The 24,538-nt window shown below is 37.9% G+C and overlaps 1 protein-coding gene across 3 annotated transcripts in view; it reads right to left on the bottom strand.

Annotated features, from left to right (window-relative positions):
* LHFPL2 (LHFPL tetraspan subfamily member 2) overlaps positions 1–24,538 on the bottom strand; it is a 121,387-nt gene that overhangs the window by 31,914 nt on the left and 64,935 nt on the right. The gene's annotated exons all lie outside the window — the stretch shown is intronic.

Below are 24,538 nucleotides of genomic sequence, written 5' to 3'. Positions count from 1 at the left end.
AGTTTAATACACAAGATTAGAATTTATCAAACATAGCAGTAACCTTTCAACACTAAAGAATGTAGTGCTGTGGGGAAAAAAACCCCAACCCAGTCTCAACTAAGACCAAGACACAGGACACCTATGAACTCTTGTAAGTAATTCCCTTAAACCCAAGAAGAATATGAGTTTACAGAAATAAGTCTGAACTTTTCACAGTGTGCTCCTTCAGAATGATAAGCTACAATCCAAAGCTTAAACTATTATTTCTTTGGGAAGAAAAGATCAAGAAGGGTCTTGGGACAAGCAGGCAGTTAACTCTCCATGCAACTTAAACTACATTTTGTCTCCTGAAAATATTAGGAAGACATGCACAGAAGAATGCTGCAAAAGACAACTTGAATTAGGCTAAAACTGGATACATCCCTTTATCAGACTCAAACAACCCCATTTCCTAAGAGTAGACTACCATTTAAACTCTTAGAACTGAGGAAGCAAAGCATTCAGGAGTTCAATGCAGCTGCTAGGACTCATAGAGGTCTTACATCACACTGCAGAGTCATGGCCTTATTATCATGATGAGCCAATATGAATATTGCTCAGAAGGCAGGAACTGTCCTACGCTTGGTTTTGAAACTGTTCAAAAATAACTGTTTAGCAGCATCATACTGAAAAACACAAGGATAACTTTCCCATTTTCTCTTCTGCTTTCTGAGACAGTAGAGAAAAAAAGCTTTCATTTAGGTTTGTTGGTACTGTAGTTATGTGGTAGTTAATCACTCAAGAACAAGCAATGCTTCTGTAAGGCAAATGAGGTATGGAAACAATTAACACAGAAAACCTCTGCCTTTTTTTTCCCCTTTGCCTTGGTAGATATAAGCCATATTTGCACTGTGAAAAACATAATACTTCAACACTTCCATTACTGCACCTTTCTTAAAAGCACCTATGCTGATTTTAAAAACATACTATAAGGTAGTATATAGAAAAACATGTATTTTTAAAAAATATATATTTAACTTGAAAACATTAAGCATTAGCATGAAGATTTTTAAGTACTACTACATGTATATCTAAATTAATTCAAAGTCATGCTTCACCACAGTATCTCAGGAAGGTGTTATTCCCATACTGATAAATTGTTATACATGCTATCAAACAGATGCACTGTAAAAACCAGACAGAGAGAAAATAGAGAACACGCCACATCCACTTTTTTCCCCTAGCTGTGAAAGCAAGAAACTGAAGCCCATTTGATTCCAACAACAAAATCCAGGCAATGTTCACTGGGGAGGAGTGATGGGGGTGTGTATTTTGTTTTGCTTTATTTTGAAAAGATTTTCTAGATATATTCTGCAGTAACTTGTGGTGCATGATTTTATTTAGCTCCTAGTTAAAATTGTGACTTAAAGCACAAAATACAGACTATAACACTGATCCTTCAGCTGGCAAAATGCTTTCATGTATCCACCAGAATATTAAGACACAAATCCCTTTGGTTAGTGACACTGTTTGAAATCTGTTGTCAGAAGAAACTAATACACAACATCAAGACTGTAGATATATCAGACTTCTCAACTACAGTAAAACATTTGGAACAATAAATAAGTTTGCATAGATTTTTCCTGAGCAGAAAGATTTCATAGAACATACTTAGAAATGTTCAGTATTTTAAAATTCTAACTTCATTGCCAACAGTTTATGAACTCATCATTTCCATAAGGCTTGCCTTGCTGTTTGGTCACAGGAATACAAGCTGCTTCTGAGCATTAACATTCATCTACCACTGTAATCCTAGAAACAAAACAACAAACTGACTCAGTTACTATGTTTTCACTGAGATCGCTGGTATTCAGGAAGTGAGGCTCTTGATTACTAATCATCTGACAGAGCCCTTGAAATGATGAGTGACCTTTTAGAAGTTCAGAAGAATAAACATGTATCATGAAATCACTGGGAACAGCTTCTTAAAGAAAACAGGTAATGGAAAAACTTAGTTGAGGGGTGAATGTATCACTGTATGTCTGTCACATCCTGACTTTAATGTTTTGAACATGACAACTCTGAGCGCCAGTACTCTCCAAAAAATAGGGATGCTTGTTTTTTCTCTTCACAATTAAAACCAATGCTTACATTATATTCAAATTGCCCATATATATAGTAACACTAGAAGGCCACCTATGTCAAAAAATTCTTGTGCTGTGTTGCAATATTGTGAGCTGAGACACACTCAGCAACTTACACTAAGTCCATCAAGCAGCTATCAGAAGTACAAACAAGTAGGTGCTTTCCAAGAAACAGAACCATATGAAAAGACAATTAAAAAAATTCAGTAAGCTGAAACTCATTAAATCAAAAGTAACCCATATGAACTTTCACTGTAAGGCAGACATGATCTTAAGTAGAGGAATTCAAGAGTCATCTTACTGAAATAAGAGTCAGTAATTGGAGCTGCCTATAGCAACTACATATATAAACACAGTGAACTTGAAGCCTTCGTACGTATCAAGGACTACAAATTAACTGACACCAATGAGATTAAATGAGGAAATGTGCAATAATAGAATACTGATGCATTTTGAAACAGCTTTGCTGCTTTCTCAGCCAGAAATGCTACAGGGGAAAGATAATTTTTTGCTGTATCTCAGGAAGGTATGTATTTGTGTAGATGTCCAGAAAACTGCAGACAGACAAATCTGGAAAGTTTCTATTAAGGAAAAAAAAAAAAAGGTGGAAGGCCCAGAACAAGCCCTACTTCAGAACTGTTCCATTCTCCCCTTCCCAGTCAGAAGGAGAGGATGAAGTTCTGGTTTTATTTTTAAAAAATAACTGAAGCATCCAGGAATCTGAACATATCAATAACACAGAACAATACTCATTTATTTCTTGAAAGTACAACATAAACCAGCATGAAATCAAAAAAGACAACATTCAATGAGGGCAAATAGCAAGAAAGAGAAATCAAGTCTATAAATACAGAATGAAGAACAGCTAACAGAATAGGATCCAACCACAAAATGGCTTGCAAATGAGTACGAGTCAGAAGTATAACAAGATGACAAAAGCAAAAATAAAAATTTCTAATTCAAGGATGTGATGGTACTCTTATCAGAACACGAAGGCAATTCCATGCATTTTCAATGCATCCAGATGTAGACAAGAAAACAGAGACCAGAGAACAGCAACAAGCATGGCTGGAGAGCTTAAAAATCTGACATATGTGGAAAGATACAAGGAGCCTTAATTCATATGAGAGTAAGTCTATAATATGGTATTAACTGAGGTAACTAATATGACTAGGATCCTAGAAACAGCGTTCACAAACAGTGCATAAACCCTTAATAGATGGATGTTTTATCCAACAAATAACTTTGTCCTCAGATATGTGACACAGGCTTATTAGAGTACTTGTAAAAGCCACTGCACTGCTGAACAGAGCCATAGGAAAACAGAATGGAACAGAAAAAAAAATCCTCTGTGGGGTTAACATTCAAAAATCTTGGTACAGACTTTCTTTACCTTTCTCCCATTTTCAAGGTGATCTGAAAAGAGCTTTCTTTCACAGCGCAATCAGTCAAACCCAAGTTTGCTCTTCACATGGACAGTCAATAATGTACAGGACAATAAATCAATCAAATCAAGACAGGATGTGAAGGCAGTTGATGTGTTTCTAGAACACCTCTGGGATGCAGACATAAGTAAACCCACAGAGATTTTCAGTAAGTTCCAGCCCAGGTGATGCTCATAACGGTTCAGAACAAATTCTAAAACTGAATCCCATTACACAATCTGCTGCTTGGCTTCCTGGTGGCATCAGCAGTGTGCTGTAGGAACCCACAAAAAAAGCTTTGTACACCATCACAACGCAAGGATATTCTCTCTGAAGTTTTAGTTATGCTAGCACAGAGCTTCTCCACATTTCTGTTGGTAATAGCTAAGGCTGCAGAAAGTAAGTATGTAAGTGTTAGAAAAAAGTTAAACTGACATGGCTGTTTGAGATTTTCAAGCTGGGTAAGGGCTTCCCCTTACAGGAAAGGGGAATGGAAGTTGTTGCAGTTCGGCCTAACACTCCAGCACAGGCTTTCTTTATCCACCAAGATGGAAGTTCTGCCTTAGTACAGAGATTGTTGAATGCTTTCCACTCTTAAATATCATTGCTTACAACTTTGCCAAAATAGCAGTTTGGGCTGAAACTTTCCACACCAGATGCCTGCCTGAGGCTGAATTTTCTTGCACAAGTTTCAGCCAAACAGTTCTGATGTTTTAGAAAATGAAGCTGCTTTTTTCAGCATTAAAAGTTTCTGGTGACCTTTTATTCAAGAAGGAAAGACATTCCTGACAGATTGCAAATGCCTGTTTGCCTGACAGAGAAGTAATGTAACAGGGGATCAAACTTTCTATTTCATCAGCTGGTATGTGACACTGAGGGGTGCACATCTACCCCGATTTGTCAGTTGTAAGCCTTTCCTAAGTTTGTCTAGTTGACTCAGACTTCCAGACTGCACCCTCGTTTTACACACCTTTCTCTCAAGCTGGAGTCACCATCCCCAGGAGACAACATGTGATTTCAATCAGCTGCGCACCAGGATGGACCAGAGCTGGAATCACAGTTGAAGACAAGGCATACTTTTCCCTCTCCTGCCAGTGACTGGGCTATGCAGAGAATGAGGCTGAGGGACTATTTTGGAAGGAAACAGCAAAAGAGCTTTAAAAACTAAACCCAAAAAAACAACCCACCAAACACACACAAACAACAACCACAGCTGGAGACTGGATGGGCTGAAGGAATTAAATGAGTTGGAAGAAGATGGAGAGTTTGGATCAGGACTCACTGATGAAGAAACAGATAGAGCCACCTCAAAAAAAGAAACAGATAGGGCCACCTCAAAAAAAGAAACAGATAGGGCCGTCTCAAAAAAAGGGTCAGCGATGTAGGTCCCAGTTGTAATACTTGTGTTTGAAAATAACAGCAGTGAGATGGTCAAAGAAGCAGTGACTCTGGCTTCTGACAAAACAGTCCAGCCTTTTTTAGGCTTGACACTGAGCAGGAGGGCTGCTGTGACAAGAGCCAGTGACTCTGGTGCTGACACACCAGAAACCTTGTGGTCTCACCAATCCGGAGACACCTGTCAGAGAACCCTGGTGCTGGGCTAAAGCCCCCAAAGTTTCACAAGATGTGGGGAAGGCAGATTCTCCCATACCATGGGCTCAGTGCAAGAATGCTGATTGTAAATGTAAAGCTACTGACCATCCTGGAGCATGCAGCAAGACATGCACAACTTAGCTCCGCAAATAGTTCCCTGCAGTTCAGTCCCTATTTCACAGACATACAGATCTGGCTGTGTCCTCTTGTCTCTCCACAATCCTCCCAGAGAGAGCTGGGTCTGCATCACAGATCTGCAGCATGAAGTGTCTTGGAGCAGGGATGGGATTACAACACTGCTCTCCAGCTACAGGCTAGCACCATTCATCACACCAGCTGACAGATTAGACTTGTGCACTATAGGAAAAAGGAAAAGCAACAAAAACCTCACCACACACTGAGCAGTCTGCAGCAATAATGAAAGATTCTTGCATCACATTCTTCTTATGCTGCATTCAGGACCTTTTTTGGCCCAAACTCTCTTCCTGACCTCATCAACCATGACTATCCTCCAAGTCTTGTCTCAAAGCTCATTTCCTGAAAGAGGCTCAACAGTTAGAAATTGCAGCTACGCGTGCACATTAAAAAAAACCCTAAATATGCACAAACTGTCCAAGCAAGCTCTCAAAGAATAAGCTACCAGTTGGTTTAGTCATCCAGTTCCAGCAATTACTTTGTTTCAGCCTGTTGTTCTTATCTTCAAGACGTTAATTTTACTGCAGGATGCTTTCTGGGGACAGAGCACTTTTGAAATCAGAACATCAGACACTAAATTCTGACGTGGGCTTAATGAGAGGTGGTCTCTGTTGGAGGCTTCTCTGGGCTCCTGGAAGGTAAAATATACTTGTTGAGAAGCTCCATCTCTTTCTATGCCGTCAAGCGCCGAGTGTTTTTATTATTACATACACAATTGAACATACCTTTACTCTCATGTCATGTGAGTTGGGTATACTAAACCTAAATGCAAAGTGTGTCCTTTCAGAGTTTTAAAGAATCAGTGTGAACACCTACATCAGAAAGTTCCAACTGCAATAAATATGTAATTAAAAAACTTAATAAATGTTGCAAGTGTATATCGTATAGAATAACAAAGTACATCTGTAAATCCCTTTAAGTGCACACAGTAAAGAAAGCAACAAGACTCAGCTTCCAGCAAATAATAAAATTAGTAAATTTGTTTTTTAAAAAAATAAATCACGTTTTCCTTCTTCCCTTCAGGAAAAGCTGTTACTAACTTAAGTAATTTGGTTTTCAGATAAGAGACAGGAAAGAATTTCTCCAAGAGAGATGAAAGGATTTAAGTAGCACTGTATATACAATTAGAATTCCCAAATGTTTGCATCACTGGTGGTTTCTGTGGGTGCTGGGGAAAGATTAAACTTGATTAAATTGCAGATTGTGCAAGTTTATTTATGAACTCAGCTGTGAAACAGAGAAAAAAATTTATCTGAAACAAAGCTATTACCCACTAATCTGTTGGTAAAATATCTGGAGTCGGTTTCCCAATTAATTTTGGTTTAAAAATATATTGTTTTAATGTGAGCTGAGAAATAAATGAAGTCCAGTGAAAGTGTTAGATGGGGAAGTAAAAGGACAAGCAAAATTATTTTGGTTCAGGAGTCTAAAGCAAAGATTTCAGATGTGTTTGTTGCATGTAATGTGACATTACTTCATGTAATGAACTATTCAACTCAACTGTCATCTATTCTTAGCACTAATAACTCATTAGCACGCACATTTTGTCGTAACAAGGTTTTGCTAACATGAAAATATTTCCTGGATAGTTTGGAAGCCCTACCATATTCTAAACCATATGCCTAGAAGATTGAATAAAAAATTGAAATCCTAAGAAATTAACCCCACAACAGTACAACAATGTACTGCAACAACAAAATTGGAAGTCAGAGAGGAAAGGACATGAAAATTCAGCAGAACATTTCTTACCACCCATTTTCTTCCTGAGACTGCCCAGGACCAGCAACCAGGCATATTCCTGTCCCTCAGGGTGCACCTGAATGTACCCGATACTGACAAAATAGGTTTCAACCCTAATCTAATGAACTGGGTATAGAGTTGAAAGATGTGTAAGAGTTTACTCTCAGCACCAGTAGAGGCAGGATATAACCTGTTCAACCCACTTCCTACTTTATAGGGAGGAGCGCATTCAGTCATTTTTTAGATTTCAAAGCTGTAAGAGAAAAATCTGAGGCGGAGTTGGGTTTGACCCCCTTATTGCACTATGCCAACAAGACGAAAAGTCACTTCTGTTCCTAGAAGAGTTCGGACAGTACAAAAGAAAGCATTTCTCTTCAGGAAGTTGGATTTAGAGGCATTACAAAAGAGCGTCAAATTAACTCAAAATGTAGCTGAAAAAAAGGCTGCAACTTCTGCTGCTAACTTGCCATGTGAGAACAACAAGAGCCCCCAAACTATTAAAATTACAAGTCAGAGCATGAAATATTCCAGTCTTTGATATTTCTTTGTATTGTCTCAGTTTCTCCAGGCTTTTAAAATGTCATAAATTGCCTCTGTGCCAGAGAAGTTGCCTTTCCAACTCACAACTCTAAGCATTTATGTGACATATACTGCTGAGTGAGCCTTCACCCCTCAGGTCTAATCATAAATTATACCTCCAGGCAGTTTTTGTAAAAACTTTTAGCACTGATTTAGCCACAGAGATTGAAAAAAAGAATGCCAAAATGGAAAAAAAAAAACCACAATCATTGATGGAATATTCTCTTACTAAAGCTGTGTGTTAAGAAATCCTCTATACCGTTTCAGTCACCCAGGAAAAAGATGTAAGTCAGCTCTTCGGGGCTTTTCATAACATGATACAGGATGAAGAATTGAATTTGCAGAAAAACCCTGAAAGCAGTAAAGGGGCTTGTGTAGGGTAGAGCTAATTGGCAAGAAGTGATCTTTGTGCATAGTAAATGACAACATGGGAAGTGCTCTGGGGTGGGTTGCCACTTGAAGCCAGAAGTCTTAATAAAGAAGGTTAATAAGTTAGCATGCCCAAAGAGAGTAAGAACCTATGGGAAACTGAAGTTTTACACTGTGTATTTGGGATATTTTCTCAGTCATTCACCTTATTCTGCTTAACAGAGGCCTCTGCCAGTAAAAGGAGAAGGACAACAGCTTTTCTTGCTTTCTTTTTTGTAATGCCAACATCATTCACGTAACAGCCTATAAGAATATGCTTCTTTTTTAATTCTCCTTACTTACCTAATACACATACAAATGTGCCTGGGTTCTGTGTGTATGGCAATGAATCTCTGTTTTGCAGGATTATAGTGGGCTACTTAAAAAAGAACTCACAAAAACCCCTTTTTGAGACTACTCTTCTGGCTATGAAGAGTCCCTGCAAGTTGAGTTTCAATGCTTCCGACATTCACATTCTGAGAAACACCATTCACAAAGCTGAAAACAACCCATTATTCTTTGACCGCAGCCATCAGCAAGTGCTGACAAATATGTTTGATTAATATCTGAAAAGAATATTCAAAATATACCCAATTCAGTCAAGAGTTACGGCACTGCTTGCACACTTTCATTAGAACATATAGAGAATATATCCTCTCCAATCAATCCCACAGAGTTAAAAGAAAATGACATATGAAAAATACGTACAGTAGTTTGGATACAATTTCTTCTCTAGTATAGTAAACAGTATTCAGCTATTAGACACAGTATTTTTAACATGAAGTGAAAATGACCTTTTAATGCCCTTTGTAGCTCAACATTAATTCACCTCTTTGTTGATAGCTGTCCTTCAAAAAAAAAAGCCTGAGCTCCTTAGATGTGAGTGGAATTTATTTTCCTGTTCTGTTTCACTGACATCTTAATCTATACTTCTCAATTTCTGTTTAAATAACTTCTTTCTATAGAGTTATAATACCTGGGAAAGAGAAAAAGAGGGATACTTAGGTTTACCTCTCGCTCCCCTGTCATTCACCTCTTCCCCACAAAGTGCAGTCTGCAGGCTCTTCATTTATGAATGTTGTTGGTATTTTCCTAAGAGCCAGGGAAAACTATGTTTTAAGACTATCTTTTGGCAAGTGAAAGATCATTCCTTACACAAAATGCTGATGCCTGATGTCAGATCTCTCTTTTAAGTAGGAAGGATGTAAGGTTAATTTCCTTATGCTGTTTGGCAAGTTGTTGAAAATCACATTTAAAGCCAAGAACAGAATTCTGAGAATAGAAAGAACTTTGACATGTTCATCAAAACTTAAATTGCCTCCTTCATAGCTAGTATGAGATGATTTTAACAGATAAATAAACAGAAGAATGAAGATCCAGTTCACAGGTACTCAAAAAACAGACTATACAAGTCATCATATACTTCTGTGGGGGTATATTTGACCTCGGTCTACCAGTATAGTCATAATGTGGAACACTGAACCACAATGGTAGCAAGACAAGACAAGTAGTATATGTTTTGCCAATAGATGCTCTCAACACTTTGTCTCAGAGATACCCAACCTATCTGCCTATGAACACATCTCTTAACATATCCTCAGGAAGAAACAAACTTCCACTGCCAGATCTCCTCTCTCAAAAAGATCTTGCATTAACTTTTAGAAAACCAGTGATAAACTTTTTCAATTTCTAAGCAAATATGTCAGTTCTTTGTAACCGTGTACCTTTTCCTTCAAACAAAAGCTCTGCTGCTGCTGGCTGACCTGATCTTTTACAAAACTCATGACACGAGTGGTCTCAGGCTGAAGCAACTGCAGAAGTCCACCCTGTCACTCACCCTGCCTGCCCTGTTCGTCATTCTTCCCTGTCACTGTTGAGATTCATAACATTTAGCTACAGTTAAAAGAAACAAATGTCTCCAGTTTGGCTGGTGTTGGAAGAACAAAAGAAAATGATGATGAACTGGTAAGGAAAACAAGACAAATTAAGAAAATGTGCTATGCTTCCTCTGAATATAGGAGAAAGCATGATGAAAACAGAAAGCATGCAAATAGGTGAAATAATGAAACAAAGATACTACTAACCTGGAAAAGATCATGCAGCTAGCTCACGTGTATATGAGATGTAACTACCTAACCTTACAAAAAAATTTTTTTTAAAAAGGTAATCATTGTGACTCAATGTTTGGGACCTACAGTCTCACAGAATAATGTTCTGCATAATTGTTTTTCTTCCGTGCAAATATTTGTATTAGTGGAAGAGTAACCCATACTCTTCCCTCCCTGGATTAAAGCATCACCACCAACTTACACAAGAAGTCATGGCTAACTAGAAACAGCTGCTAAGCCACTTGTATCTCTGTTGCTTTGTAATAACCACTAATAACTCAAAAGGATCATATCTTACATCTGCTTCTCTTCTATTCCACATCAAAGTCTTAACAGATAGCTTGTAAGTGAAGTTGTCATAGAAGCTAAGTCTTGAGGAGAGGCACAGAAAGCTATCCTCTGGTTGCTGCAGATGTTCCCCTCTGTACATATACTAATAGCTGCCTGCTGAGTTTTAACATTCTTGGCAGTAGAGTTTCCAGATGTCTCCTCCAAAACTAATACAAACAACCAGGAAGTTTACAGAAGTGAGACAATCTAAAAATTTCTCCTTCCTCACAATTTTTTCCCTGCAACCTCTGATATCCACAGAGGAACTGTACACAACAACATGGATTTACTGCCCAAATACGCACAACAACAGCATACCCAATAAAAGTGTTGCAGAAGACCCATATCATAAAACACCACTTTCACATACCAGAGACAGCTCTTTATGCTCACCAGCAGTGGTCAAGCCACTGGGCTGCACTGCCTCCTCCTGGTGCCAAGCATTCTGTTCATATGCTATCAGCATGCCAAAATGGGGAGCTAAGGTTTCCTCTGACATTAATGCCCATCACCTCAGAGGACACATTATACGTAAGGTCTGAAAGCACAAAACAAGATACAGAACTCAACACACTAAAATTTAATGAAAATTCACTCCAACATAGACTTGACCAACATTTTTCTGGCCATCCTATCCTACACTGCCCTCAATCAAAGGCATCTACTTTATTTTCCAAATAAGTCCTCTGAACATGAGAGAGAAACTAAGATATATGATTCACACATTCAAACTTTCAAATCATGTTTTATTATAAAATGAAACTCTGCCAATTCTCTTTATCAAATTCATCAAATATTTTCCTGTTTCTCAAAGAATGAATGCAACCACCCTATTCTTATTAATTTTTTTTTTTAAGAAAGAAAATAAAAAGAAAAATCAAACAAAACACATTCTACTGAGGAGCCAAGCTTCAGTGATTGTTGTATTTCATTCAAGGACTCAAATTGCTTCCAGCCAGCAACGCACAACAATGGCCTCTGAGTATGCATACATGCATTTATTTTTCAGTGACAATTTTATGAAGATGTACACACACAAAACAGGTCCCATGCAGGCAGTATTTACAGCCCTCCTTGCCTCTTGCCAGAAATTTTTCTTCTTTAAACAAAGAACTACCGCTTTTCCTAATGGAATGAACATTTCTAAAGCCCCGGAAATCTAGCTGCAATTAGGCAATATAAATCAAGCCACAGTAATGAAGCACACAGATGACCCGGTTTTCTAATGAACATAGCAGGAAGGTTTTTCTGGAAGTATTTCTAGTGATTTTTAGCATTAGCATACAATAGATTTTTGTCTGTCAGGCAGCTATTCTCTCTTACTGTAAAAAAATTTTGAATTCTGCTTTGTAAAAACAAACAAACCAACCTAAACATATGTAAGATAAAACAAAAAACCTCTGTGCACTACAGCTAAAAGCCATAGTCTATATGGGAAACAGAAATCAATCAAACTTTCCTCCAAGAGCCAACAACACAAGAATTAAGAATAATCACTTCAAATACACACAAGACTTCCAAGATTTTGATCTAATATCAGTAAACAAGGCACAACTCAGGGCTTTTGGCTGAAATGGGAACCAGCTACTTCCCTGTTGGTTGTTTCAGAGCAAATAAATCTGACTCTTGTTTGCACCAGGAATTCCATTCTTGTCAAAGTCTGTAGTATACACCTATGAAAAATACTGATTTATAAAGTTTCAGGTTTTAAGAAACTTCAAGGAAAATTCTTCAACAGCTTGATATCAGGCAGCATCAGCTGGTAAATGGCAAGTTGAAACAATTGCAAACTACTCTGGAGAATACTTCACACAAGTTCGAAAGAGTTGACAAAAGCACATTTCAAAACAGTCTTGGCCCAATATCCTTTTCCAGACAAGCACTGTGTACCTGCCATTGACCAACATTCAAACTGTTGCTATAGGAGCTTATCCATCAGTCTCTCCCATCTGCTCAGCACCTCTCTATTTTCCTTCCCTTCTTGATGGCCTTTTTAAAATGTGAGATAGCAGTAACACCTAAAACCTGAGACAACAGACTCTGCCAAGAACTACTGTCTTATTATTAATCCTGGGATGAGAAAGAACAACAAACCCACCACTCACTTTCAAGAAGAACCTCTTTTATCTTACAGATCAAGCTCCACTGTCCACCATTGTCCTGTGGTGGTCCTACACCACCACAGAATAAAAGTTGTTGCTCTCACTGAAGTCACAATAGTAACCTCTTTTTAAAGAAAGAATTACATATTGCCCCTCAGACCCAAAATTAATTTTTCAATACTAATTGTTTTTTGCAACACGTAAATGTCAGCTTAGAACAACAAAGAACTCATGAAGCAGCGCTGGATTTCAAAGGTGGCAGCTATGGGTAAACAAAATACTGTGCTAGAATACTGCACTGACAGAAGCTACATAATTTATAGTTTCTACAATACTGCAAACTCCAGAGGATATTCCTACAAGAGCTGAAAAGCAGCAGAAATTAAGCAACACTGAATGCTCTTCTCTGAATACCACTGCAGGAAGACTTTCCACTCAGCAAAGGCTGGAATCTGCTCTTGATTCAGTAGTATTCAATATGCTGCACACAACTACCAGAATGTCTGTGTGATTTAGAGTCTCAAGTTTTTCTTTCTTCCTTCTGCAAAAATATAGTTCCCCTTAGTCTTTTGTACTTTAGAAAAGACAAGTAACCTATTGAGGATTGCTCTGTACCAAAAGTTGAGCTCCCTGGGGGAACAAAGGGTCACAATTCAATCTATCTTTTAAAAGGAGCAAGCAGGCAATCCCATCCAGCTATAGCTAACAGTAGTACTATGTAACACTATGCTAACATTGGAGAATTAAAGATGATGATAATGATCTAGGACAATGCCTTATTTTGTTAAAATTATAAAGGCAGAATGTTAATCAGCATAGCTGCCATCAATCCTTATTGTGCAACTGTAAGCCATCATGCACAAGTCAGCAAAATGCTTTAGCAACTAGAAAACTCAGTCTAGACCTTTATCAAAAGATGATCAGAATAATAAGATCACAAAGACTTGTGCATCCATTTTTAATTAAGATATGTTCTTCACTGGAGTATGTACTTCATCACACTTAGGCAAATGTCAAACTAACTCCTAACTCCAATTCCATCACCGTTTAAATAACTTTTCCATGGCAAAAGCATCTATTCTGTTACCATAAATTTAGATTGAATGATAAACGTTTACTCAGACTTTGTTCTGGACTATGCCATAGAAACATCAGACTGTTAAGGGTTTTGAAAATAGATTTGAGTCTGACTAACTTTCCCTCGTTCCTCAAATCACAGAATTTAAACAAATGAAGTCGTAAGCTGTAAACTACCCAAAACTATTTAGAAATTAAAAAGCAGGAGAATTGGAGCAGTTCACAATTCAACAGATTTTTTCATCTAAATACACTTATGTCCCAGAGAAGAACATGGCTTTTGTTCCAAAAGTAAGTAGGGCAGTGACAAAAGGTCCAATGTTTTATCTACTGTCTTGTATCCCTGCAGTCTTCTCCAAGACTTCTAAATCATCTGAGGCTAGTATTTGTTACAGTTCTCTCTGGGCCTCTTTTAACCCTGTGATATAATTTATAGACTCTAGAGGTGAAGAAAATGCCTCAAATATAATGAGGTGAAAGAAATAAAACTACTTAAGTGTTCTAGTAACAACTTTTTTGCAAGCTTTTTCAAATAACATGCCAAATTCTGTTAAGTTCTAGAAGAGTCTTCTAGGATGAGGTGTGTTTCAACATACACTCTTTTGTTAAGGGTGTAGTCACTGCTCACTGAAGCCAATCAGAGTTTTTCACTTACTTTCAGTGGAGTCTGAACAGAGATGTACTAGCATTACTGCTGATAGAGAGATACCCTTCCTTCCTTCAAACTTAACTGCATGCACAGAAAAGTCATTGGAACAGCTCTTGAAGAAGCCACAGCTGTTTCTCAATTCAAGCATTAAATCCAGGTGGATCATGTAACAAATCTCACAGTTGTGCTGATTATTCCAAGTCTGAACACAGCCAACATTTTAAAAATGCCTAAAAACCCTGGGTGGATTAGGCCACCCTGGTTGGAAAATCTGACAAAAGAAATAAATTCACATAATTCTCACTGATTTAGGTATGCTGCAAATTGCTGTACCCTTACAATAGACACTGCATTACTGCAATAGAAACGGGACTAATGCATACACACAAACAGCTAAGAATATGGAATTAATATATAAATTAAACTCAAGTGGAAAATAGACTCATTTTCTCTTCAACTAAGAGTCTACTAGTCTGACTTTCATTTCTTGTGGACGAGAATGGAAACAATCATATGAATATTGAAAGCCCAGTTTTATGGACCTATTTTGGAAAGTCATCCTTTTATTAAATACATGGTATTTTACAATACACTAGTTTCCAAGGAATCAGATTGTAAAGATCTGTGTCACAATATTTAATATCTTATGTTCCACCAATATGAAGTCAAACTTATATTGTCCCTTAGGGAAGGATGGGTATAATTACCTAGATCAATAATAATTTCACCACCTGGCACAGAAAAAGTTCCATCGTCAAAATACCACTGCACAGTTCCTGGTGATATTAATTTCCTTTTTATTAGCATGGATAATACCACAAAAATATGCTGCTAAGTGAATCCACAAGCATGATCCTGTAAAGAAATGTGCAACTATAGCTGATACCAATTGAAACTAAGGGAGCTCAGATGATTTCCAGCTCTTGTGATTTTATTATGAGTCATATCTGGTGTTTTCCTTGAGTCATAAGAAACCTCAGCAGTGCTGCCCACAATTACATTTTACAAGTTCATTACTGTGGTGAGGGGGAAAGGAATCCGCCTTTTTACATATATGCATCCAGATATACCAAGCACGCAGGTGACACCCTTGGTCACATGCCAGACTACTGGCTATAAGATTTTGTTGCACAAAAAGCAAGAGATTGTTACAAAAGTGCTCTTCATCTCTTAATGATAATTTCTTAGTGACAGTGCATTAAGATCCACATACATGAATTTCAACACATCTTCTTTGTTGTATACTTTCACTAATGAGAGAACTCCCTTTTTTTCCTTTCAGAGAAAAACAAGTATTTATTTATTTACTGCACAGCTTATGATAGAAATGGTATGACATTACACCCACAAATAAGCTGGAACAAGTCAAAAAGCTAGAAGAATACAGAGGAAGCTAATTTTTTTTTTTCCCCCTTTATCAACCAAATAAATTTAAGGAGTAGTAAGAAAACAACACTGGCTGGGCGTCTGCTGTTAAAAAGTTATTCTGTTGTACGTTTTCAAGACCATTCAAATGCTACTCAAGATGCAAGTGGTCATGTAAGAATCAACACTATCTAAATCAGAAGGGGCGAGGGACAGCATACAAGTGCTTGCAATACAAGCATACTTAAGACATTTTGCAATTCAACTCCTCTGAACATCCTCAAAACTGTTACTAAGTTTTTTGAAAAGCAACTGCCACAAACGGATTGCCTTTCAATGTTCACATAAACTTCTGTAAATCTTAACCATTGTCTAAAGCATATACTGCTATTCCACCAATGACCAAAACAGCCTAAGTCCGTAGAGGAACAAGAAAATAAGCTTCTCGTGTCCTCATTTCCAATACTGAAAGTCTTAAAACTTCCTCTCAGGTTGCACCCAGCAGGAAGCAATTCTGCTTCAGCAGTGGATTAAGTAGATATCTAACATCTCTCTGTCACATCAAATTTTGATGATGTTCCACATTTAAACTAACTTTTTGTTTAATACAGAAAATGAAAAAGACCCCAACGTAAACTATCTCCACAAGACAGATCCAAGCAAGCACAAATTTAAGGGTTCCATGAAGCTGAATACAGTCAGGAAAACACAAAACCAGGGACAAGTATCTAGAGTAAGACTGTGCTCTGGCTGCTATTTTTACAAACATCCCCAATCTGGCCTCGGCAAACGGGGGCGAAAAGTGATGCAATTTTCATGGCACCCACATCCTCAAAGCCAGACATTCATCACCTAGGTGTCAGCAAGCCCCTATACAAGTCTTCTCAAACTACTGCTTCCCACCAAGACCTGAAACTGGCTCCTTTAACATCTGTTAATCTAATTGGTTCCTATGAGCCTGTAACAATTAAACTGTTGTTACAAGGAGCAAAAGGGAAAGAGGATTTTACATATCCACAGCTGGGCTGTTAGCAGAACAAATGGACGGCATCTGACTCAATGGCTCTCACCAAAACCCAGTTACCAAGCTGTGAGAACATGCCCTAAATGAAGCCGATGGCCTCAGCAACTGGGCTGAGCTCTAAGTGCTTATCAGCTGCAACCATAAGGAGAGACAAAGTCCTCAGAATTTCTCTAGTCAGTAAATTTAACAATCCTGGAGGAAGGTACAACAACAATCATGGCAAATATGGAGTGAGTCACTCAAAGTGAAAATAGAACTTTTGTATGATACATTATGAAGCTGGCAATTTTTAGCTGGCCTGTATTAAGAAGTAAAAAATCTGAAATCAAAAGTCCCTGTTTAGATTAATTATTTTTACAAAAAGGGAAGTATTGCAACAGCTCTTATGCAAAATACTTCAGTGGATTTAAATTAGAAGTAACATTCTTTTCCAAAAGAAAAAGTGAAAATGGAACAAAGTGATATCCGGTTCAGTATTGGTCCCAGTCCCATTTCCACAGACACTCAGATGTCTCACTCTCTGCGTACTCACAAGAGATTCTCACTTTCAGAAGGAATTCTCATACATCTAAGCAATGTGCATAAAGGTTTGCAGAGCAGGAGCTGTAGGATCTTCTGCATCATTATCACCCAGTATAAGGAGTGGAACTAACACTGCATCATGCATTTTGTAGATCTCTAAGCCTGAACATCTCACAACCTGGGAAATCAATTGAGCCCTTCAGTCTTCTTCCAGCGTGCCAGGTTAAAGTCTCATACAGCTACTTTCTTGTCCTTTCCACAGTGAAGTTTTAAAATTACTAATAAAACACTCTTCAAAGTATTTTTCCTCTGCCTCTCTACTATGCTTTCTACCCCAGTATTATGCTACCTAAGCAACTAGGCACAACAGTGTACTAAGGTGACACCACCACAATCTTCTTTAGTTCCTCAGAAGCTCTTGCAATATTCTAACAGACTATGCATCTCACACATGGGACACCTGAGAGTTTACTAGTTCCCATCTCAGGGTGTGGGAGGAAGAGTGTTAGTTACCTTATGGGATCCAGGGAATTAATAGCTTTCAACCTTTGTTTCTTTAAGAATTCTCTAGCAACTGGCTTTTAACGTTTTGTTTGCTATTCATCCCTTTCTTAATCTGCTCCTCTAATTTTTACCAATGTTTGAAATTTCACAAAGTCAGCTTTTAAAACTGGAATGTTTCTAACAGTAAGTTGAGACTTTCGTAATCATATCTAAGTATAGAAACTTTTCACTTTTCCAGAGTATCACTGAAAAAGACCTATATATCTGAAATCCTTTTTTTTTTTTTCCCCCTCCTCTTTCTGGATGTTTCCTTAGACCACCACAATTGCGGACATCTATTACTACATTTCATAATGTCAGCCAAGAATTCAAGAGTTAAATAATTCCTTTTCTCTGATGACTGCGAAACAGTTCAAACATATCTTAATTACAATTTATACTCATTCTGAATTAAACTCAGTCAGCATTAGAAGGTTGCTGATGGCATATAAAGTTATTTGGTGCCCAGCAAATGAGGTAAAAATCATTAGAAGTGTGACAGTGTTACCAGGTTTCTTTTAAGGCTACTCAAATATCTAGAAACACCCAACACCGCCAACAAGCTTTGTGTATGTATGAAATTCTGAGCCGCATGTCCAGGCACATTTGAAAACAGCATCTTTGGGCTCAGAAATAGCTTTTAAGTTATAGCCTTGCTATACCATCATCTCATGAAATGTCTTTTCACATCATTTCAGGTTAACAAGGCTGATCACCTCTAGTACCTTCAAAGCTTTAAGAAGTTACTTTAATTCCTTTGAGCTCTTATTTACCTCACTTTCGTTTCTGCTCTGCCTAGAGTGAACTCTTCCATAGCACAGCCAAGATGGAACAGAGAAAGATCCTCATTCACCTTGAACACCTTCTTCCTCACTGACACTGTACATACATCTGAGTTGTTCACTAACAGGATTGACAGGTAAACTGCTATAGGCACAGCAGGGAATGCAGACCAGTGTGACAGTGTCAGAATATAGGACAGACATGAATGCAAAAAACCATCCAGGCCTAAAACAACATAGCAATCTTCCAGACTGTCACAAAATATGTTAAAAATTATGATTTTGTGCTGCTAATAATCCTAATTCCCATCTCACCGCTGCCACAGAAGTGATGAATTTTTGAAATCATTGGCTGAAATGTAGCACAAATTAAAATGTGCTATGACTGTTCACTGATTTCCTTTAATAAGAAGGAACTGTACACACAGACTGGTGATTAATACAAGAAAAAATAAACGGGATAAGGACTTTCCAAGTGAGTATCATGGCATCTGGTCAATTCTCTTTTGATTCACTTAGATTTCACATGTGTAAGACTAAGCAGCATTCCCTCTATATTAGACAAGCATTAGTATGCTAGTAGTACCTCTGAGGTGGGAGTCCCTCCAGCTACCAGGAAACCAGTCATAAAAAAAAAATTAAAAAATCAGTAACAGTTTGATAACTAGCCATTAGAAGATGGACTGGTGAGAATGCCAGGGAGAGGGACCCAGAAAATGCTTTAATTGCATTAAATATGTCTTGACATCTGTGCATGCAAGAGTACTTTATTATCATACTCCTAATGGACTGGACAGTTTCAGAAGGGATATGAACGGTATCCTATTTCCAGAGAGAAATACACTCAATGCAATGTGGAAAACTAGTTGGATTTCAAGGGATGTTTTCAACTTCCCGAGTATAGAATTTCTTTTTGTTCTTCTCAGTCTTAACTTTTCCAATACACAAAAGATACAATTCTCTGAAGGGAAGGATTTTTTCCTCATTTAACAAAATCTACAAATCTTTAGAGACTATAAACTTTTTCATTTTCTGCTGTGTTAAATTTTACCCCCAAAAGAATCTTTATGAAAATATTTATCTTCCTGTATTATTTGTCTATGAGGTAGATTTAAAAATGATCCAGTAAAGGACAATTGCAACCTTCTACTAACTAGACAAAGCTATTTTGCTTTAGGGAAGAAAATTAAAATAAAAAGTGATATAAAAAGTGCAAAATGAAAGAAAATCATCAGCCTACATGTGGTATAGCAATTTTTTCAATTACAGCACTATCCAATTTTATCAAGAATATTAACTATATTTCACAGGAATACCATTCTAATATTTCCAAATAATAAGATATTAATTTAAAGACATTTTTTACTGACATCTTGAAGCATTTTAGGAGGTATATATAGCATAAGACGACATTCACCTTTAGTTCAGATATGTTACCTCACCTCCTCGTACGCATTCCTCCCATTTATTCCATTGCACTGAAAGACAGTAATAGTCTCTCACTGCTGTTCACTCTTTGTCCTAAGTCCTCCTGCATTACCTTGTGGGGAGCTGCAGTTCCTGGACTGAGGGAAGCACTGATCCTATGCAGAACTGCAGCGGCATGATCGGGCCACAGGACTTGAGTGTCAGGGATTCCTCACTACATGTATCAATACATACCCTTGAGTAAGTCACATCTTTTCTGATCTCACGCTGGTTTAAAAATCAGGGAAATAGGGCTTTTGGTTGTTCCCTGGTATTTGTAAAAAGTTCAGCTAGCAACATTTGCTCACCAGGCAGATCAGTTGTCAGTTCGTAACTCTCACTGAATGCTTTTTCCATGGTTTGCATAATTTATTGGGGAAAAAGAAAAAAAAATATTCTTGTTTCCTTATGCTTCAATTTCACAATGTATTTAGATACACAGGTCTGAACAGCCATCAACAGGTTACTTGCAAGCTTGCTTAGAGGCCCTAATACCTCCCTCCTTTTAATAGCTTTGGAAAGTAATCTAACAGCTCCAATAGCTTAAGCTTAGAGAGGGCCAGAAGGATATAAGAGAATTCCTCTGTGGGACATAGAGAAAAAGGGTAAGTCAGCCTCAAGAAGTGAAAAAGGAACTATTTTTTTCAAGCAGTTTGGTTCTACTTGGATATAAGGCACTTGGCTCCACCACCGAGCTCTGTGTGCTGCTCTACTTTCTGCATAAAGTAACCCTAAACACAGCCAGAGTGGAAAGCAGGTTTCAGTGGTAACACTGGTGATTCCTCACAATCAGTCCTTCTCAATCTAATAGATTTCCTCTTTCACTGACAGCTTCTTTTTAAGAATACCTCTTCCCAGACTTTATGATGGCCCCATCTCTAAGAAATTATATGTGTGCACAGGCTCAACATATCTGCTCATCTTCACACACATCTAGAGTGTGCAACTCACAGATCCAGCAGTTTTAAATAAGTCAGTGTACTGTAGTATGAGATAGAAGGAAAAAAGAAAGGTAAACCATAGTCTATTTAGCACATCTGAAAATGAGCTCAACCTCTGTTTAGTTCCAGCAGCTGCCTATAATGGAAAAAATGAAGACTGCTGTTGCCAGAAAAGTGGGCAGTAAGAAATAACAGATGTGAAGTTTCAGCAAGATCATTGGCTAGGTCAGTAGTACAAACAGCTTCAGAGCTGGGGTCCCCATTGGGCTGCAGTGTTCTCAGAGGCATGCTTGCTTTTTGAGCTGCTGAACTGTTCCCCTTGCTTAGTTTAATTTACTCAGCTACCTCACCCATGAATGCGATTGGTAAGAAATATTCACATCCTCACAAGCATGTGTGGGCTGTGCGTAAAAGCTCCTTGATTAAAGTTAGTCGCTACATATTCCAAAATCATTTTAACATACCACTTCTCTCTTCCTCCATCCCAGACACCCCTCTATTTCATGGACACTTAGGGCAAGTGGGAAAGAAAAGACAGGTCCTTCAACAAAAGATCTTACTAAATGAGGCTCACAAACAAAGTAAGATCAAAGAAACAAGTCTAATCTGATGCATACATTCTGAGGAAGGGCAGTGGGTAAAAAATGCCCTTCAAAGAGTTACAGAAGTCATTTTCAAAGAAGAATGAAGTTTCTTGACAGAGTTTAAAGGGAAAATTACAAATACAAGGTCTGTATAAATATATCACATCAAGAACAACTTCTGTCAGCTCAATTTTCAAGATTAAGTGGACTTCAATTTAAATTAAAATTAAATCAAATCAAAGTTATATTTAGGCATCAGAAATATGCCTTGAAATTGTAATATGGATCACAAAGATGATTGCTACTTCAGAAATACCAATTATAAAGCTATATTAGAAAAAAAAACACTTCCAATGAAGAATATTCAACAGCAGCAACTAACATCAGAAGAATTGAAGTTGGGCTATCACATCCATTGCAAGTCATTCCTATGCTACGCTAAAAATCTGGCTGTAAAAATCCAGCTCTTAATAAGCCTAGGTTTTCATGCTATGTCTCATCTGGTGTATTTATTACCTGTTGCTGATAGAAACAGTACTACTCTCCCCATCTACTTCCAGTTGCTTATTCCCTCTTTGTCCCTTGTGTTACATCTAGCAATTTCTCAGCCCCAGGACAAGTCAGGCCAGCATAGTTATCTGATGTAGTTTTCCTTCCCAGGAAGTTAGGGTTTCTTTATGGAATCTGCTGCTTACCTTGAACTCACCTTGGGGCTGGGAGCTGATGTGAGAGAGGGGAAGAACAGGCTGAAGTGCTACTGCCCCTTTTGCATCAGCCTGCAGCTGTGCAAGACCAGATGCAACATTAAACCATACTTTGAAAAGTCTTACTAGCTGCCTTCTCACAGAATGAATATTCAAGTGTCTTCAGGATTCCATATCACACAGTGGGTTCCTGAGAGTTAATGTCACAGCACAAGAGCAACTCTGCAAGTAAAAGTAGTAATGTTATAGCAACTGAAGGATTCCACAGTCATTAAAGTGCCTCAGTTCATCTCACTGTGCAGTATCTGGACAAAAGGCCTTGCAATCTAAACAAAGAATAAAAAAAAAAAATCAATTAACCTGATAAAGTGATACTAGGAAGGTTAATAACAGAAGCAGAAATCAAATACAAGAGTCAGGACGGGCAACTCTACCTGCTATGCCACACTTCGTCCTGTGGCTATAATTGCTATTTATTCACTGCTTGCGGCATGGCATCTCCATGTCAGAACTGTGCTAGGTTCCAGAAATTACAAAATTATCCATTATATCTGTTGCTCCATAAGCAAATTATCAGCTCAATGTGGTTTACAAATCTGAAAGTTCCCCGTGCCTTCCTAAGGAAAGAACTCCAAAGCTTATTATTTTCCTGACTCGGTACATCTCTCTGCCCTCGGAGGATAGACAAAAGGAAAGAAAGTGAACAAATGTCCACTGCTATTTTTGTTTCTATTAAATTGAGTTGGGGTGCAATTTTGGATTAGTGCTTTAAAACCACCTTAAAGTTCTCAAAAGAAAAAAGTAATTAAAGATCATTTATATGAAAAAGAAAAAAACAAAAAGGCAAAGCACAGACACAGAAAACAGATTGCTCATAGAGGAGAAACAGTACATATGTATAACTTCCTATTTACTCCAACTGTTAACAAAAACAAGTAAAAACAGCAACACTGGCTGTGGCTCTTTTTTTGGCTTCCAGAAGTAAAAAAACCTGCCTTGTCTCTGTGCTCTTATGTACAGAGTACAAAATTGTACTGATATAAAAAAAAAAAACATATATCCCAAACCAAATATAAAACCCCAAAACCAACTCTCTGTCCTCATCTGTATCCTGCTGTGAACTACATGTGATTAACACACAGCAACCTTGTAGTCATCTCAAAACTATTAACAATATTTATATTTTGGGCTTAAGATATGGCAGGGCTTCATCAGAAACCTAGAGCATAATTCCTGAAGGTCACAAAGCACTGTCATGAGGCAAAGTTCAGCACATGGATAAGGTGACAGCTAGAAACTTGGGCGAACCATAGCTTTCCTTTGTCTGTGGGTTATCACAACGTAGGCAAAGACCTTCAATATGATACTCTGCTTGCTTTCCTTCAACTTGGTTTCTCCCAGTCGTTCCCAAGGCCAGAAGCACAACCCCCATCCTCCAGTGCCAACCGACACCCTATGCCAGAAAGCTACATAAGTATTATTACGTGAATTATTACTGGACTGGCTGGCCAGGACATTTATTTTCATGTAACACAGAAAAATATTTGTCACATCAGCTGGCAGGCTCCAGAATAGCTAGGATGCCAAAAGTCTATGGTCCAAGGACTGCATGTGTATCAACCTGTGGCAAAAATACTGGCAAGTGGCTGGTGAAACATCAGTTATTAAAAGAGCGGATCAAACATCCAAATCTTCAGGGACTAGTTTCATTGTCATCAGTTCTTAGTCTAACATTCCCCAACCACATTAAAAACCACTTCCAGAGGTGCCCAGCACCAACATGTAGTACAGCATCTGATTATTGCTGAATTATCTCACTGGGGCATGGATCACTGTCAGCTGTGATGTGCAGGTCCTGGAAGGAGCTTAGCAACCACTGCACTAAGCAGTCAACTCTTGATTAACAGTATTTTAATTTTACATATAATAACTAGTGCTTTGCTGCCTAATAAAATTTCAGAGTCAATCTTTCATGTTTCTTTGAAAAAGCATTGTAAAATGCCTGTATACTACTTATACTGAAAAAAAAGGAGTATACATACAAGTCAGGGAGTATGTGAATGCTCTTTTAAAGGAAAAAGAGTATGCAAAATTTTATTAAGAGCTTATTGGAAGGTAATTTTATCCTTTAAATCTTTATTTCAGTTGTTTACTCTTGCTTCCAGTTACAATTTGATTAATTATTTTATTGCAACTGAAGATTTTTATGGAATTGACTACCTATTTTCAAATGTTTCCTCAAGACAACCTATGCAATGCCTATGAAGAAAACTCAGACAACTAGGCCTTTGCTGTG

This window comes from Athene noctua, chromosome Z (genome assembly GCF_965140245.1).
Source record: "Athene noctua chromosome Z, bAthNoc1.hap1.1, whole genome shotgun sequence".
In the NCBI taxonomy this organism is placed as follows: Eukaryota; Metazoa; Chordata; class Aves; order Strigiformes; family Strigidae; genus Athene; species Athene noctua.
The sequence above is the reverse complement of the archived record's forward strand: the minus strand, read 5'-3'. Positions and strand labels throughout refer to the sequence as shown.